We start from the raw sequence: 16,770 nt of genomic DNA, 5'->3' as shown, positions 1-16,770 counted from the left end.
GTCTGGAGTCAAGTCAATGGTCTCAGTGTCTCAATAGGGGAAGAGTCAGAGTGTAGCTGGAAACAGGGGTCAAGCTTTGGGATGGAGTTAGTGTAGGAAGCCAGTAGGCTGCAGGAGCATGGACCTGGAGCAAGGCAGGAAAGAAGGAACCAGGAGCAGATAAGGATCCAAGGTAAGGAGGCAACAACTGGCTGTGAGGCAAAAACCAGGAATCAGGCCAGCAGACAGGGTCCCTGGTGTCAGCAGCCAGGAATTCACCTAGTTGTTCAGACACCTTCCTGTGTCTCATCCTGGCTTTAGTACATGTGAGCCAGCCACTTGGGTTGAACACACACCACAATCAATCAGGACCTTTGTCAGATGAGTTCCCTTTCTCTCACAGTTCTAGTGAACTGCCTTGTGTCAATCATAGGCTGACCATATGCAGTTCCTCATGGGTACATTAGGTCTCTTAGTCCATGACATGAGTTAGAAAACACAGCTTCTGGGTGACTGGGATCATAAGATTCTATGATTTAAAAAAAAAAAGCAAGCTGTAGTATATATTGCAGTGTATTTTACCTAGTTACTATATCTGACCTTTCAAAAAAGAGGACATCCCTTCGAGGGAGTGTATCTTACTAGTACCAAGCAACTCACGTTGTATTAATGTACTATATATATTCTAACACATTAATACCACATGAGGTGGTAGATACTGGTACAGATGCACTCCCTCTCAGGGGTGTACTCTTTTTTATATCATCATCATCATCATCATCATCATCATCATCAATAACCATGGGCTCAATGCCCATTGGTGTCTGATGCCTCTCTCACTATTCCTTTCCATATTTCCCTGTCCAGTGCAGAGTGGCTTAGTTTTTGTAGACTAGCACCACACCAATCTACTATATCATCTACCCATTCTCTGTGGGGTCTGCCTCTCCCCTTCAAACCATCCATTAGGCTGAATACTAGGGTCTTGATTTTTCATTCGTCTTTCATTCTACAAATATGCCCAAAGAGTTGTAGCTTCCGCTTTATAACCTTCTGCAGCAGGTTCTCTTTCGGCTGTATCTTTCTATATAATTCCTCATTGGTGACCTTCTGCATCCATCCTATTCTCAGAATCTTTCTATAACAGCTCCTTTCGAACGCCAATATTCTTCTTTTTGAATCTTTCATTATCACCCATGTCTCACATCCATATAACATGCTGCTGAATACACGTTTTCAAGATGCTCAGCTTCGTTCCTAAGTGAATTGCTTTGCTTTTCCAGATCTTATCCGTCGCCTTCAAACTCACTCTTGCTTTTGCTATTCTAGTCATTATTTCCTTCTTACAGTCGAGATCATACCTATGTTGCTCCCCAGATATGTGAACGTCTCTACAATTTCTGTTCAATGCCATCTACGCTGATCTTCCTTCCTATTTGCTTATCTCCAAATATCATTGGTTTTGTTTTATCGATGTTCATAATCAGTCTGTAATGCTTCCCTTCTTCATTAAGCACCTGCACCATTTTTGCTAGCTTCTCCTCATCTTCCTCAATGATAACTATATCATCCACAAACCTCAGATTGTTAATTATTTTCCCATGCTCAGATATCCCTTCTACCTCTTCCTGGATCTTGTCTATCACTCTCTCCAGATGCATGATGAAGATACTTGGCAATATGGGATCTCCTAGTCTTGTCCCTCTACTTGTTTTAAACCAACTTCCCAACTCCCCTTATGTTCTCACCGCTGCCTCTGCATTGTCATTTATATCCTTCAACAACCGTATCAATCTGCTATCCACGCCGTATGACTCCAACATCACCCAAGTCACTTTCTGATCTATACTGTCAAATGCCTTTTGAAAATCAGCGAAGCAAGTATACATGTGTTTTTTTTAATATGGTAACCCTATTTTAGCATAACATTTTGTGATATACCTCACCGCACTTCTCTCACTGTCACTGTCCTCTAACTGGTGGCTCTATATCCATCTTTGTATAACATACAGCCTCACATTTTTCCAGGTATATCCTGCTTTACATATATTTAAATTAATTTTCACTAATTTTTCACAGTGCTTTTAAACTAGATTTCATCTGCTGCTTCATACTTTTATATGTGATTCCTTTTTCCAGTACTTATATTTGAAACCTCTCAGAAATAAAGTAAAATGCCTTTGAGCTGAAGACTTGCCATCAATGTGTTTTTATCTGAATAAGCTAAATTAAATTGCCAGAAGGCACTTATAAAGATTTCTGTGACGTCTGAAGACAAATTACTGATGGAAGTGAAAGTTTTATTGCAGACATTTGTAGAGTCTAGAAATAATTATTTAAAATAGTAGGTCAACTACATAAAATATAGATAATAAAAGAGTGCCATCTAATTATAGCTATATTCTATACTACACCATCCATATATTAACCAAAGAAACGCATGAGTGACAAAAATACTCAACTTGTGATATTTGTCATGGCTCTGTTTTTGCCCTTGGAGCAATGTGAATTGATGTATGTTTTTGACTGGAACCTAAGAAAAAGCTGACTACTGAGAGTTTTCATTCCACTAAAACACTGGCACACAGATGCCTCTAATTATTGCTGGCATAAGTGCAAGACTAGCAAAAGGATTTTGTAAAATGACCTTATGTCCTAATTCTTTCTGTTTGGTTCTTTATTTTCAATGGGTATAATTAGGCAACTTGCTCTGGGCAAGTGGAGCACTAACCTCACAGCTGGAGAGACCCGAGTTTCAATTTTTGTTCTAAATAACAAATGATAATGAGTTTAGCTATCTCATCATAGTTTGTAATAGATGTCTGTCCACCTCACTAAATGGGAGTGGCGGCTATGGGGTAAGGATGAAAGTGAAGGGCAGAAACAGGACCAACTGCAGGAATCATCTTTACTGGCAGCTGCATGCCTAGCAAGGGTTGTCTTTTTCTGCTGCTTTGGAAACCCACTAAATAGAAATTGCTTGCAAAGGTGATGGCGTCATCATACAGCAGCTTTGTTATGAACTCATAGTATGCAGAACCTTAAACAGATATCCTCAGATATGTGGAAAGGAAACCAAGGAGCAAATCTCCCAAAGAGAGAGAGGCAATATAAAGAAAAAATGTCTCGAGGAATGAGCAGGAGACGAGGTCTACAAGGGTAGGTAAGCCTAAAAAAAGGAGTGAAAGATTAAAAATGAAGGTGAAAACCAATACCAAGGTGGCAGAAACAACATCTTGCGAATGTGAGGGGTTGGTTGATAGGGATACAGCAATGACAGCAAACAAACTAGTGCAAGGCTACTGTTTTAAAGGACATGGGTTATTCTTGCTTCTACTTTTTGTCCTGGGCTCTGTGACATCTAGCTATTGCCTCACACTAAATCACCTTTGGCGGAATTCAGAACTGTCAGTCTCTGCTAATAGCAAGAGTGTTGCAGGTCATGAATGAGATGCATTTATTTGCAGGGATGTGTGGAAATACATGAATAGCACTTATTAGACTATTCCTCCAGGCTTTGAGCTAGCCAGTCCTATTAATGTATTACATAAACTAGCTCTACCACTATACAAAAATAATTGCAAAAATATCATTTTGATTTAAATTTGTTTATAGATTTTTTCCATTGAGTGTACATTTTTACTTGAATAGCTAAAAATTAAACTAAAATATCCACAAAACAGTATGTGATTTTGCAGAAACATAAAAATAGAAATCTGTCCTCATAGGACTCATTATAGCGTAAGATCCAAGCAATAAAAACAATTAATGTTTGGCAGGTTATATTGCATAAGACAGGCTTTAGAATTTTAGGAGCAAGGTCACTTCTCTCGAAACCACGGTGTTTGGGGCAAATACCAAAAAGGGTAATTAATATGTTAAATTTACCCTGTAACATCTTCTATTAAAGACACCTTTTCACACACTTCTAGTCCTAAATGACTGTATAAGGTTGCCACAAACTATTTATTAAACTGTTGCTGTGAGAACTGATGATATTTCAATGATGTTTCTGTGCGATTGTTATAGACACTAATTTTAATAAATAACTAACCCTAACCCTATGTAGACTCTTTTTCAAAAGAATTTTTAACTGTGCACGCACATGCACATACACACACACTTAATTTTCCATAGAACAAAACTATAGTTACCAAACCTGACCATAGCCTTGGCATGTGTTTGTTATGATAATCAATAGGTAGTGGCTTTAGGATGACTTTCTTGTCTTCACACTTGTTTCAAAAATATTTTTGTCTTTTTAAAAAATAGGCAAAATAAGAAATAAAACTCAAGAAAAAAGATTCATGCACTCTGATTACTGTAACCCATTAATCAATAACTGGCAAATACAGCAATTCCTAGGGATAGCTACGAGCCAGCTGAAAATATCCATGGGCATCTAAGTCATTGAAGCTCCAGAAGGCCCTGGATTTTTGCTCCACAACAGCAGGGGTTGTCAAAGATGAGGTTGTGACCTATCATGCAAGCTAAACACGCCCTGCAGCTCTGCAACTAAGAATTGCTGCAAAGCAGCACACAGAGAGGTGTTTCTCTGTTTCATTAGTCAAGATTCATGGCCCAGTCTGAAACTTGCAGCAATGCGACTCTTTGGAATTTAGTCTATGAACTGGAAACGCTGACTAGCTGTAGAGTAGAAATGAACTGAAATTTAGCTTTGAGCACAGGTGTTTGGCTGTCAGAAGCCAAACAGAATTATGTTACGCTTTCTTCCTACTGTATCTGCAGCCTGGTCCCTTGGACCATTGCTTCTCCTCTTTTCCCGAGGGGCATTTCTGGTAGTGCTGAAGCTCAGGCTGATGAGGGTTTTTGAGGAAGTTCCACTTCCTTCATCTTCCCATACCACCAACACACAATTCCTTTCCCCCTTTCCCAGCTACCGCCCAAATATTAGGAGTGAATTCAGAAACCCTCAACAAACACTAGTTTGTGTGTTTTCAGTACCTTCTAGAGAATATTTATGTCATTCCCACCTCCTGGGTTGCATCTACACTAGCCAGCTACTTCGAAGTAGCCGACACAACATCGAAATAGCATGTGTCGCATCTACAAGCACCGTGTGCTATTTCGACATTGAAATCGACGGTAGGCGGTGAGACTTCGAAATTGCTATTCCCATCTGAAGATGGGAATAGCGCCCTACTTTGACGTTCAATGTCGAAGTAGGGCGTATGTAGACGATCCGCGTCCTGCTACTTCGAAATAGCAGGGTCCTCCATGGTGGCCATCAGCTGAGGGGTTGAGAAATGCTCTGTCCAGCCCCTGCGGGGCTCTATGGTCACTGCATGCAGCAGCCCTTAGCCCAGGGCTTCTGGCTGCTGCTGCTGCAGCTGGGGGGTCCATGCTGCGTGCACAGGGTCTGTAACTGGTTGTTGGCTCTGTGGATCTGGGCCCTTTAAGGGCCTGGGGCTTTACTGGCCCCTTATTTCGACGGGGAGCGCTGTGTGTGTGGATGCTCTATATTTCCTTCCGGGGCAGCTCCTTTCGATGTTCCCCGTTGCTACTTCGACGTGGACTGTCGACGTCACCAGCCCTGGAGGATGTGTAGACAATACATGTTGAAGTAGCCTATTTCGATATCCTTACTTTGAAATAGGCTACTTCAACAGTGTGCTAGTGTAGACATAGCCCTGCAGTTTATAGTAAAACAGTAAAATGAGAAAAAATATTCTTTTCAAATATTCAGGGTTCAAGTAAAGAAAATGTATGTAAGTAACAATGGTGGCCAGATTCTGATCTCACTGCAGTTTTACACTATACAATCGTATAGCTTACTTCAGAAAAGTTACCCAAGATTTATACTAATGTGACTGGAGTCTGAATCAGTCCTATTTTGTTATGGTGACAAGAGCAAGGTATAAACAAAATGTAATTGAAAAAAGTCCCATATGTATTCTTGTCAATGAGAGTGTAAGGCTGGCTAAATACTGTTTTTATTGCTAGCATTCTGCTGCAATAAATGGTCAAGTAAAATCTATGAAAATATATTATTGATTGTTTAAGCCATTGCTCAGCTTCTAATTCAGCCATGGCTGAATAGCATTTCCAGCTACACTCATCCCTCGCTATACAAGCACAATGGGTTCCCAAATTTCTGTTCGTAGGCAAAAACTCATAAGAGTGACACTTAAATTTCCATTAAAATATATGTAAAAGTCTCCGATTTGTTCCAAGGGCTTGTAACTTGACATAAATCTGTTGAGTTTAGGTACTTTTCTGATGTATTTGAATAGTTTGGCACCAGAAATAGAATGTAATGTATGTATGTAGAGTAGCGATTCCCAACCTATGGGTCAGGACCCAAACATGGGTTCCATTAGATTTGTTAAAGGTCGCCAGATGGGCAGTTTCCAGCTGCATGTGGCTGTTAAAGAAGCCATTTGCAGTTTCTTAATACTACTGCCTCAGGCAGATATCTACCAATAGCGATAACTGCTGGAGATGGCAGCTATCTCTATCACTCGAGATATCAACTACCTTATGCCAAGGTGCTGAAGCCTTAACACTTGAATTAATTATTGGGAGCAGGAGGGCTGGGGGAGACATCCATCCTAGCAGCCCCCGTGAAGAGGCTGCGGGAGGAGGAGGAGTGTCTAAGGCTGGGGCTGTTGAGGGATGCAGGGGAAGTCTAAGACTGGGGAAAGTTTGGGACTGCAGGGAGAGTCTAATGCTGGGGTGGTTTGGGGCTGTTGGTGGGGTGTAAAGCTAAGGGCAGTTTGGGGCTGCTAGGGGTGGGTGTAAGCCTTGTGGCATCTTGGGGCTGTTGGGGGCTCTAAGGCTGGAGGAGGTTTGTGGCTGCTGGGCGGGTTTAAGGCTGAAGGGAGTTTGGGACTGTGGGGAGCAGTTAAAACCTGGCCAAGGGTGAGGTCTGTGGGGCAGATAGGGGGTCTAATACAGTAAACCCTGGAGTTACCCATGGGTTGTTCCTGCAACCCCTGCATAACTCGAATTTTTCTACAACGGGAGGGGAGCCAGGAACCACCAGGGCTGGTCAGTTTCCTGGCTCCCAGAGTGGCAGGAGCTCAGAACCAGGGGCAGTCTGGTTCCAGTCTCCCCATGGATTGTGGGGCCAGGAGACTGATCATGTTATGGCTGGTCAGTTTCACGTTCCCACCAGTGCAGGAGAGGAAACCAGGCTAAGAGCCTTCTCCCTTTCTTCCCCCAGCTGAAAGGCTGTCAGACAGCTGCATGTCTGAAGGGAGGGAGGGAGAAGGCTCCAGCTGTGGGTCTCCCCACTCCCAGCCAGGGACCCCGCTCATATAGGCAGGGGAAGCTCACTCATATAGTGAATAAAGGTAGGTATATATGTTCCTCATTTTAGCGAGTACTCACAAGAAAAGTAACGAGGGATGAGTGTATTTGGTATTTGCCCAAATGCTACCTTCAAGCAACTGGGAGCCAGGCTTTTGTTTGCTGATGTAACAAAGCTGTCCACACTTCCCATTACTTTTCTCACATTATTAGGGTGACCACATTGTCCTATGGCAAATATGGGACACCAGCCTCCTGGGATTGGGGGGCTGCTGTCCCAAGTCAGGGCTTCTTGGTGATGGGGCCATTGCCCCATGGTGAGGTACTGGAGATGGGATCTCTGCAGCCTTCGAAAGAGAGGGAGTGGAGAATGGGGGCTCCACAAGCTCCTGGCCAGGGGGAAGGGTGCTGAAAATAGCACCCCTCCCCCTGGCCAGGAGCTTATGGAGCCCCAATTCTCTACTCCCTCTCTTTGGAAGGCTGCGGAGATCCCATCTCCAGTGCCTCACCCATCTCTGCAGCCTGCTGGCTTTGGTGGGGAACAGGGTAGTTGCCCACAGAGGAGCTTCCCACAGCAGGATCTGCCTCCCCAAGGCATAGGATGCTGGAAAATGAGGCAGCCACCCCCTGGCAGAGCTTGCCGGCAGAGGGGTTTGCCACCATAGTGTGCTGGGTAATGGGGCAGCTGTCTCATTGAGGAGCTCCCCTGCAGCAGGAGTTGCCTCCCCAAAGCACAGAGCACCAGGAAACTGGGCAGCTACCTGCAGTGTAGGCTGCTGTTCTGTGATGTCAGGTGCTGGGGAACAAGAGGCCCCCAAAATACAGGACAATTTGCCTATTTTCTTAAAAAAGTTGGGACACCTTTGAGGCAGCTTAAATAAGGGACTGTCTGAGTAAAACCAGAACAGATGATCACCCTACACACTATGCGCGTTCTTGCTTCCACCAGCTTTCTTGTTGCACTGGTTTGTGTGAGAGACTGTAAACTCTGTAGTCTGTGAGCCAGTATTCAAGCCATGATCAGGGTGACCACATTTCCCTATGCCAATACAGGACACCTGGTAAAATTGCTCAGACTTTGGCAAGTTCAGTGAAAATCAATCAGACCTATGCTGTATAAACATTCAAAATAACATTGTATACTGAGCACCCATTAAAAAGACATTCTACCCTTTTATAACTAGTAATAGCAAGAAAATTAAAAGTATATATACCAGTAAATGGTTGCTGCTCTTTAGAAGGACCTGCTTCTTGGTCCTGCTCCATGCTCCACTGCCTCCCTAAAGGCCCACATAAATGTTTGGGCTCCCGGGCCACAGGAGGTTAATCTGGCCTGGCTCTGCCCCATGGGAGTACACGATTAAGCCCTACCACTCCCAGCTGTTGCCCCACAGTACCCTGAACAGGGGGAGGGGGTGGGCAGCTGTTCCACACAGCAGGGTTCTGGGAACTGGCTGCCTCCCTGCTGCAGGGTAACTTTCTGGCTGTCCTGTGCTGCCAACAACTGGGGCTACCATCCTGCAGGGGAATGTCCAAGCTCCAGGGGCATTTGCCCTGAGGGAGCTGCCACCCTACAGGCAGGGTGCTCCCTGGCTGCCCCACAATGTGAGGCACTGGGAACAGGGTTGCAGCCCCAAGGGCATGGCTCCTGGCTGCCCGATGCTGCAGGGAGCCAAGAATGGGGCTGCAAACCCTGCCTAGGGGGTGGGGAGTCTTCCTGTCTGAAGGGGGAGCAAAAGCAACTGTGGGGGATACACATTACACCCCCCTGCCCCAAAATACCCTATCTTACCCTATGGCACAGCCCCTGCTGGCTTCCTCTCCTGCTGCTGCCAGCACACCTGGCTGGTCAGTACATGCTACATCTGCTGTCTGGCCAGCACCTGGTATTTGCAGCTGTGACTGTGCTGACCGGGGGGAAAGGCAGCTCAGAAGGGGGTGTGAATATGGGACAATTAATCCTTTTTTTAAAAATAAATCAGAATGCCTTCCTGACGCCTGAAATATGAGACTGTCCCAGCCAAAATGGAATGGATGGTCACCCTAGGCATTACTACAATATAAATATTAATAATAAAATAATGGAATAATCATCATTAAAATAATATATAGTTAAATGTGATATATGAACTAGAAGTTTATTATTATTTGTATTTATTTAATAGTGATACGAGACAAACATTTCCTGTTTTGACAAGATTACAAAATTAATTGATGTGGAAATGCAACAGGTATAAGACAAATTTAATTTAATGAAATATTTGACAATGTCTCATGTAATCTTACTTGAAAAATTAATTACAATTGGTTTCTATATGAACAATGTCACAAAATTTGAAAACTGGGAAAACAGCAGTAAACAAAGAAAAATGCCAAATAGAAATGAATGTAATCTGAAATGGTGGTATTTAGAGAGGTGCTGCAAGGACTGATGTTAAGTCAAATCTTTTTTAACTTCCTCATTAATGATGTGCAAGAAGGCATGAAAGCATGTTAATTAAATGTTATAAACTCCAATCACAATAAATAAGGAACTTTAAAAGTTTGTAAGTGTGGGCAAGAAATCATAAATAAGATTCACTCTGAATAAATGAAAGCTCATACAGACAAGGAAATATTCTCAAAGACAGAGTATAACTGAGAAAAAATGGTTTGGGAGCATCGTGATAGCAAAAGAAACATTCAGTATTCAGTTGTGTTAGAAATAAATGGGTCTATAGCTTTGAAGTCCCACCTGTATAATATCCACTTCCATGACAGCATGACTCAGTTCCTACCACTACGCTAAAAGGATGTCTGTGGCTCAGCTGTCATCCCAAATGTTCAATAACCTCAGCAAATAAACTGCCTCTGTTAGAAACTGAGCATCTGCCCAGAAAAGAATCCACACCGAAGGAACAAGATTATTCACAGTCAGGACTTCCTCAGCCCCCAAACACAGTTGGACCCAGGCCTTAGGAGGGGAGACACACGATCCCAGGAACACTAGGTCCCAGTGGGCACACCCTCCCGCATCATGTGGGTTTGAAGAAGGGAGAAACTCTTTGGGATGAGCCAGCAGAGGAGCCAGAGACAGAAGCCAGCTAGAAGACTAGCTGTAGAAGCAGTTTCTGCAGGTACTTTTAGACAGTGGCAAAATGAACGGGCTACATCTTCTACAGTTTTCACTGTTTTACTCTGGGCATTCTTTTCTCTTTGCTGACTGGTGGTTTCTTCCTGGCCCCATCTGTTGTCTCCCTCTCTCCTTCACTTTCACTTCATTTTTCTCTTCCCTCTAATCTACTTACTTCCCTTCCCTCCGAGTTCCCTTCCCTCTTCTCTCCTTGTTTTTAGTTTATTCCTTTCTGACTTCCTTCTTTACAACGTTTGATTTATAATACATTAAATATATAATAAATAAAATAAATAAACAAAATCTTTGTTGTTGCATACTAAAAGTCGCATAGCAATCTACCCCTCTTTGAAATAGGAGAAGACTAAAGAGCACCACTTGGGGAAATTTTAGTGCCCAGCAGCAGATTCCCCACAAATGCTTAGTGTGCAGAAGGATAATGTGATTAATATTTACACCCCTCTTTACCACAGACTAGGGCTGTGTCTACGCTAGCAAGTTCTTTTGGAAAATTCGGCCCTTTTTCGAAAGACCATGCGGAGCATGCACACACAAAATGTGCTCTTTTGATCTGAAATTGAAAGACTGCAGCTTTTCTTCTGGAAGCTCTCTTCCACTCCCAAATCAGGAAGAGTGCCTCTTTTCGAAAGCTTCTTGGCAGCCCTTTTTTCAAAAGAGCAGTCCCCCTCGGGCTGAATTTTTTGACCCCTGGCCTGTTCTTTCAAAAGAGTGTGGGCTGTGTGAATGCTCTCTGCTGAAAGAGCAGATCAATCTTTTGATCTCCTTTTTTGTGTGTGGATGCACTCTTTCGAAAGAAGATCTTCCAGAAGAGATCTCCCAGAAGATCGTATTTTGAAAGATCGCTGTAGTATAGATGCAGCCTAAGTGTTCCCATGTAGGTAGGTTCTGAGTACAGTTCCTTGTACAGTGGAGCCCCCTAATCTCCGTTGATGCTACTGAAATATAAACAGTAAATACTAGTAAAAATGCACAGTGAGCCTCTGACTCATGATGCAGTTAGAGTTAGAACTGCATCATCACTGGCTGTTAAATAGAAATGCTTGCTGATGGCATCTAAAAGGGATCAGTTTATTTTCTGACAAATTTGCTGTGACAAGAGCACTTGGGCCATGTGAACAGTCATATGAGTTCCCAATCTGCAAACACACATCTGTAATTACTTTGATTCAGTCATACTCTGTAAGACTGTTTTCTCACAATCCTTGCTTGGACAAAAACCTTTAGAAGAGTAGCTGATTAGATAGGGGTGGGTCTCCAAGGAAGTCTTCTCTTCGTTTTCCCAGACTGACTGGAAGAGAATTTACTGGTATCTTGATTTTGTAAAAAACTTTGTTGACCCTTGCTTTGTTCCTATAGGTCCCCAGAAAAAAGCAAGAATGTAGCCATGAAATTGGGGTGGATTTCTTTGATGGGGGATGCCAATGAGATGAACATAAATTTTGATGGAGTCTAAAAAGAGGTCAAAGGTTAGGAACTAGATGCATCTGAGGAAGATTTCAAAATGGAGAAATACCAAAAAAGGCTGAGTGTATGGAGACATACCTGAATGAGTTCTACTGGTCATAGGACATTTCTTACATGAGAAAAAGAAAAAGTAGTTCAGGAGGAAAAAGTTAAAATATAAGGAAAGTTCTCCCAACATCTTCAAATTCCAAATGTCTGGAACAACCACCTAAGTTCCTCTGATGGAAAATAACTTCAGTAAATAGCGTAATAATCAGAGGGATGTATATTCCTTAGCAAGGGACCTCATTTGACCCGGACAAGAGGAAACATGGAAAATAGATCGTTAGGTCAAGAGAAATGTTATTCCTTGCTGAGAACTGAGAATATAGACTTGGCCTTACCTTTATGTTTCTGGGTAATGGCAGATCTTGAAATATAGCCACTGAGCTTGTTCTTCTAGTGAGGGCTGAAGAGCCACCTCTCTTGGTGAATGTGGTACTCAAGAGAGTATGGACCAGTAGTAGAAATGCTCCTCTGTAGAAACTGAAGCTTCTTCAAGACTGTCCAACTTTGTTTGTAGCCAATGTTAATCTGAATAGATCAAAATAGACAAAGGTATCGTGAAAAGAGGAGAGTGGCATTTGCCTTCCACTTGTATAGTTATATGTTTCTCCAGTCGAAGAAAAAAATCTTATGAAAAAGCAGCATGAAACTGATTATTTCATATGCTACATCACAGATGCCTGAGACTTTTGAAGGGTCTCATAAAATTTTGTGTTTTTTGATTCCTAGGTATTCTTTAGGTTTTTGTTTAAGGTTTTAACTGAAGCCATTGTGGTACTTAAGCATTTAGGGCATGCAGCAGAGGATACAGAATAACTGTTATGTCTCTTAAGAATGTTCCAGTCTTTTAGGCAACAGGGGATGAAGCACTTGATGATTGCCTGTTCTGTTCATTCCCTCTGGGGGGAACCTGGCATTGGCCATTGGTAGAAGACAGGTTACATGGACCTTTGGTCTAACCCAATATGTCTGTTCTTTTGTAAAATCTTCTAGGGGGCCACAGCTCCCTCCTTAATACTTATTAGCCTTAAATGGGAGAAAATAGTCATTATTTTCTTTCTTGTTCTTATTAATGGGAAGAAACAGAGGAAGAAGATGGGGAATACCTAGCTAGTTCAAAGGGATCTGCTCCTGCTAAAATAAAGGCCTATTACTTCACAGAGAATGAGCTGCTGTTGCATAAAGCTTGTAAGTATAATAAAGAGAATCAATGCTGGGCAAATGTCCAAAAGAGAAAAAAGAAGATATGGGAGGGGGAAAGTTCCTAACACATTAAAAGCTTTTCTTATAATCTTTGCCTTTTATGTGGTGTTTATTTCTTATTATTAGTTACATATATTACCAAACACACTAAAGGAAACATTCACAATTCAATATTAATCCAGAATTTTATTTACCCAGAGATGCATTAGTTGATACTGCTGTTAAGGCTTGTTCTGTTTTTGTTTGACACTGAATTACAAAGTCCGCTCAGTAAAACATTTTCAAGGTGGATCAGCAGAATCAATACTATGAGTCTACACTAGAAAGTTTTGTCAACAAAAGTGGCATTTTGTCAACAAAACCCACAGTGTCCACATTCACAAGGCGCTCTGTCAACAATAAATTGATGGAATGTGGCACTTCTGTCAACAGTGTTCTGCTGCTCCCCCGTGAGGCAGAACATCTCTGTTGACAGATTCTGTCAACAGAAAGCTGGTCTGGGCGTTCTGGGGTCCCTCTGTTGACATACAGGGCTTCCGGGACACTAGGCAGCCCTGTCTGCTGTGCTTTCAGTTGGCCATTCTGTTGAGAGAGTGACCAGGCAGTCTGGCCGCTCTCTGTCAACAGAGTGGATTACTCTTTCAAACCACTTGGCACTCTGGCCACAATCGGTCAACAGCAGTTTTGCAGGAAGATCTCTTCCCACAGAAACTTCTGTTTGCAGATCACTCTAGTATAGACATAGCCAGACACAGAGCATCTTCTGAGGGCTCAGTATAGGCACGGCTCTATAGGACAATATGTAAAGCTGTCTTCTCCCAGCACAGTCTTCCCCAAGGGAAGAATGACTCTCATACCACCACCTGCCATCCACCAACATAAATCTGTGTTGGAGTGCAGCTGCCTGTGGGGTTTCCCATCCCTTCAACCTTGGAGTTAATCTAACTGATGGCCTCAAAGTAGCATACTGATGAAATCTGACATCACAGTCAGATTCAGTACTGGTATTTGATTCTTGCAGGGTTAAAAATTCTATGAAAGAGATATTATGCTCTGCTAATAAAATAGAAATAATTAATAATACTTTGCACTTAGACACTTCAAATTTTAAAGCATGCTATGCACACTAGCCAATTATTCAAACATTAAATAAGCTGATAACAATAGAGGAATTCCACCTGCAACCAGTGGAAGCTGAACTGTTGTCATAAAGATTACACTATAAATTAGTAAAGTTCAGTACAGGTCAAACCTCTCTAATCCAGAACTCTCTCATCCGGCAAACACCGTAATCTGGCATGATTTTTGTCATCTGAACAACCACTTATCGTGGGTGTAGCCAAGTTTGCCATGGTGTAATAAAGTTTGTTTACAGCCACCAGTCTTGTCTCTCAGTGTTCTGTGCTGTTATTTAGCTGTAATTTACCACAAATGTCTTCTAAGAGCCCAGTAAGCAGTGAAGTGTTGGTAATGTGCTAGAAAATATTGATCTCCTGTTGTCCTGCAAATTCTCTCATCTGGCACAGGTCAGGTACCAAGGGCGCTGGATGAGAGAAGTTTAATCTGTGTTTTTTTACTTTGAGTTAGACTGCAATGCAGTCATCATTGTATCTTCCTCAATATTAAATCCCCACCTCATCCACTATGCTAGGGGTAAGCAACCAAAATAGCAAGAAGAGCCTGTTTTCGAATTTGGTAAAAAGCTCAGTAATTCAAGAGCCACAGTACATGTGACTATGAGACAATCCTTCATAAATAACACCAAACCATACTTTTTGTAATCCCTATTTTAGGAACAACGCACACATAATTATTTATAATGTGATACATGTTTACTGCAGAATGTTCACAAACTTTTTACATATTCTGTTTCCTCACACTTTCATGTGAGTTGGTAACTCTGTCTTCCTGACTTTCACTCCAGAACATGGTCTCCCAGTAGCTTCAGAGAAAATCTGGGCAGTTAACTGATGTGATACTGCTAATGTGTTTGTATGTCTTTATTTTTGGACTATCTTCTGAAATATTCACTCTGCACAAAGATCTGAAGAGGCTCAACTAACCCAGTGCACATTTTGTAGGCAAACCACCCCAGTCAGTAGCTGCCTAAAATACACTGATAGGCAGTTGGGCAAGGTACTAAGCTTAGCCACTCATCACAGTGGCACAATTTTGCCTTGAAGATACCTACAGCATGGGTGCATTGCCTGTGCAAGTATCACAAACTGGCTTCACCTCTGTGCATCCTATGTCCCTACAGTTGGGTGGCTGTCATATTCACAGGGCGAAATCCATGATGCTGTATCACTTCCAACTCACCTCCCCGTGCAGAGCTGAGGAACTCCAGCAGTTTCACCACATGTTCAGAACCTGGAATGCCAGCAGAGTGGCAGGCACCCCCAGGGCATGGGTCTCCACTCTGCACCCTCCCATCACCAAACAGCAGCAGCACAGCACAATGGGCAATCACTGCTTTGTTGAATCAGTGCACACTGAGCCCAGAGTGGTGTGTGGACAGGATGCTGTCACACCCCGGAGCTCCCAGGGCTAAAGGGCAGAGATGCTGCTAACCTGGCTCACGTGGAGGTGTGAGGGGGTTAGCACACTGCTGCTGGGCATAGTAACAGGCAAGACCCCGAAACACTCAGGTGCAGCAATCAGTCCAGCCCCACCTCTTGGCTGCCTTGACATGAGAGGAGGATGAGGAAGAGTCAGGCATGGGCTGGTCCACACTGGTGTTGAGCAGTGTCTGTGGTTCAAATGTAGGGTGACCACATTGGTCTATGGCAAATATGGAACACAGGCCTCCAGGGATGGGAGCTGCTGTCCCATGTCAGGGCTCCTTGGTGATGGGGGCTGGTGCAGCCTCCCTATGGGGGCAGGGGCTGAGGATGTGGGTTCCTGGAAGCAGAGGCTGCTGTGCCAGGGAATGTGGCAGCTCTGCAAAGGAGCTTACACATAGTAGGAGCTGCCTCCCTGAGACACAGGACGCTGGAGAACAAAGCATCTGCCCATGGAGGGGCTCCCTGGCAGTAGCAAGTATCTTCCCTAGATGTGGGATGCCAGAGAATGAGGTTGCCACCCCATGTAGAGCTTGCTGGCACTGGGGGATAACTGCCGTGGGATTCTGTAGAGTGAGGCAAGTGTCCCACAGAGGAGCTCCCCTGCAACAGAAGCTGCTGCCCCAAGGTGCAGGGCATCAGGGAACAGGGCAGCGGCCCTGTGGAGTTGCTCTGTGGCAGTGGGGGTTGCAGCTTCAAGACACCAGGTGCCAGGGAATAGGAGCCCTGCAAACTAAGGGACAATTTATCCATTGTCTTAAAGTCAGGACACCTGTGAAACAGCTTACATAAGGGACTGTCCTGGTAAAAATGGAACAGATGGTCACCTTACTCAAATGAGTACATTCTGACTTCTGGTACAAACTAGCTGTACCACTAATGGTGATGGAGAGTGGTCCCAAAGTGTTACTTGAGGTGCTATGTAACACTTAGCTCTACCTTTGTATGAGGACACACCTTCCAAATTAAACTCTGTATTTTCAACTCAGGATTTCATGGCATTTGGAGATTAGTCCATCAGAAAAAACTGCTCAGTTTTCTTAGCCACAACACTGTATATTCTTAGATTTGATTATTTTATGATCTCTTCATATTCTTATACATGCAGCATTA

General features: G+C 43.2%; 1 protein-coding gene across 1 annotated transcript in view; it reads right to left on the bottom strand.

The window, feature by feature from the left end:
- The window catches only part of LOC142017174 (sodium channel protein type 2 subunit alpha-like), a 128,050-nt gene extending 115,697 nt beyond the window's left edge, over positions 1-12,353 (bottom strand). The window contains exon 1 of the mRNA XM_075001877.1: positions 12,232-12,353. The gene's annotated coding sequence lies outside the window, so the exon portion shown is untranslated. The remainder of the gene's footprint in view (positions 1-12,231) is intronic.
- Positions 12,354-16,770: the final 4,417 nt, after the last annotated feature.

The sequence above is a fragment of the Carettochelys insculpta genome, chromosome 8 (assembly GCF_033958435.1).
Source record: "Carettochelys insculpta isolate YL-2023 chromosome 8, ASM3395843v1, whole genome shotgun sequence".
Classification (NCBI taxonomy): Eukaryota; Metazoa; Chordata; order Testudines; family Carettochelyidae; genus Carettochelys; species Carettochelys insculpta.
The sequence above is the reverse complement of the archived record's forward strand: the minus strand, read 5'-3'. Positions and strand labels throughout refer to the sequence as shown.